Below are 2,815 nucleotides of genomic sequence, written 5' to 3'. Positions count from 1 at the left end.
ATTGTGACTTCTTGTGGAATTGAATATGAACATACATTTGCAATAGTAGATTTTGGAAAAGGGAACAATTTTGATATCATTTTAGGAAGACCTTTTGATATCATTTTAGGAAGACAAACCAAACAAGAACTTTGGATGTGTGGTGCTTCGAAGTGTGGAAGCTCAGTGAAGGAGGATTGCATCCTAGAAAGATCAATGGACGATGAAGCTTACATACCGGAACCCTTTCCAGAGAAATTATTTGAGCTATTTGGATGGACTCAAATATTGGCAACCTTGGATGTGTGTGTAAATGAGCTAACTCCAACCAAGTTTTGTGATGAAGAAGGCTACGACCTAGTTTCATGTTTTATGTTGAAAGTGCTGAGAAATGCTAATGAGATTTGTGAGAATGAAAATAGAGGGACAAATAGCTATGTCATGGAGGATGCTACACAAACACAAACTAGGAGAGCAATACAACCATATGGAGATGTCATCATTGACATACTTGAAGAGTCAACAACATCTACTCCAAAGAAACTAACTTCAAATGATGCAGAGTTGAAAGTACGAGAAGAATCAGATGTGCAAAGCTCCACATCAACAGATGTTCTACAAACTCAAGATCAAAGGAAGAATGAGGAAGAAGCCAAAGATGAAAAATATCCCACATTGATCAAATTCAATTTATGCGGACAAACAGGGCTCAAGGTTACATGTTCAGCTGCAATTGATCCTTATGCTACTAAGAATATAATGTCATTTGGCACTTGGATAATGATGGGGAACCCGACAATTAAAGAAGTGGAGGAAAGAGTATACACTAGTGCCAAAACACCAATCCCAATTTTTGGCATAGCGGAGGCAATACTCAAGTTGAGTCATGGGGAGTTCAAAGACAACTTCAACATAGTTGACTCACATCACATCAAAGAAAGTCTAGTCCTAACAAAAAGTTGGAAGAATATCTTCTTCGGGCAACAACAAAAAGCATCAACAACAACAACAAAGACGGTCCAAGGGACATCAACAAAAAAGACACAACCATTTGCAACAGAAAAAGCTAAGGCCAAACTAAACATTGAAGAAGATCATCCTCGCAAGTCAGTTTTACCTTCGACAAGCCCACATCAAAGCTCAAGCAAAGCCTCTACGTCAAGAACGAAAGCTTCAACAATGCAATCAATCCCTAAACAAAAGGTTTTGCAACCTAAATCTCCATCGTAGCAAAGTATCCAAAAGAAGCAAAGAAATGTCAAGCAGGTGTTGGTATCCAAGGAACACATTAAAGTCAAAGATCCAATTTGGATACACTCTCAAGAACAATCTCAACAACAAAAGGCGACAGGGTGGGTGGCCTCAAATGATGTTTGGGCCAGAAAGCCCAAGGTAACGGCATGGAACTTCTCACCCTTACAAAGAAACCCCACAAAGAACAAGCCGATCATTCAACACAAGACAACCAACTCAACTAGGAGAAAGAAGAAGCAAAAGAAAAGAGCTTCAAAGAAGCAAACAATACAACAAATATGGGTACCAAAGTCAGAGATTTATCAAGCTACCCGACAAGGCCAAATGAAGACAAAGAATAGAATGGTTCCCGTCAAGCTACTTGAAGCACAAGGATTCTATGAAGGTAACACCCAAATATGGTTACCCAAAGTAGTTGCTCAACCTAGAGCCACTAAGACCAACCAAGTAGCAAAGGACCCCACACAAAGACAATCAACAACAACAAAGAGCCAATGGAGACTAAGCACAACCAAGGGAGAAACAACCTCAAAATGGATCCCTCGTCTTCTACTACAAAAGCAAGGCTTTTACAATGGTAATAGTAGCCAAGTATGGATACAAAAGCCTAGTGTCCATCAAGTCAAGGGAGCAACTCAAGAAGCAAGAACAAAGTGGGTCCCAAAACCACTGTTGAAAACTCAGGCTCCTCACAAAGAAGAAAAAGTAAAGGTACAACAATGCAGCCTCCTTATGGAACATCCCATGCAACAAAAGAAGCTAGAGGAGTCAAAGTATGCCAACTTACTTGAAAAGATGGTGGCATCCAAAGACCAAAGCAATGATAGAGGCCTTAATCTCAAGAACTTATGGCATTGGGTTTCAGGCCATGAACACGTAAGTCCAAGTCAAAATTAAAAATACATGGCATAAAAGTCAAGAGTCGGGCAGTTGAGCCACTAAATGAGCAAGGCATTAGTCCCAAAGCTTGTAACATTTAATCGCCTAAAATCTTATTTGTAGCGGAAATTAGCATGAACATAGTGGGCATTTCATTAGAATAGATTCCTAATGAGAATTACAAGAGTGCTTGGGTGGAGAGAGCAACAAAAAGCATAACACCTAGTTAGATAGCATCGACAATACTTTCAAAAGAGAGAGAAATTAAGCTATTGACAACAGTTGAGGACCGGATTTTGCATGGAGCCGGTCCCCCCTCCAAAAGGCTTTGTATTATGGTTTCTCCCATCAAGAGAGACATTGTACAATACAATTCTTTGTGTTCCTTCAAGACTAGCTAGTGCAATGAAGATGGAAGCTTCATACACCAAGCAAAACACTTAATCAAACACAACTTGAATTATCCCCGTTCTCAGACCCAAGACCTCACACACCTTCGAAGATGGTGAGAGCTAGCAGGGTATGAGAGTAGATTGAGAGGAAAAAGAAGTATCTTACGAGAAAGAAGTACATCTCCTCACATAATCACTCATATTAGCATAGCTTAGCTTAGTAATTAGCTTGGTAGAGAAGATGAGCATGCATTGGAGCTTGGCTCTTGGTTGGATTTGCATCCACATGCCAAGAGAGTGTTGATGTAGGC

Source organism: Adiantum capillus-veneris, chromosome 25 (genome assembly GCF_014529385.1).
Source record: "Adiantum capillus-veneris isolate H3 chromosome 25, ASM1452938v2, whole genome shotgun sequence".
Lineage (NCBI taxonomy): Eukaryota > Viridiplantae > Streptophyta > Polypodiopsida > Polypodiales > Pteridaceae > Adiantum > Adiantum capillus-veneris.
This window is presented reverse-complemented; position numbering follows the sequence as displayed.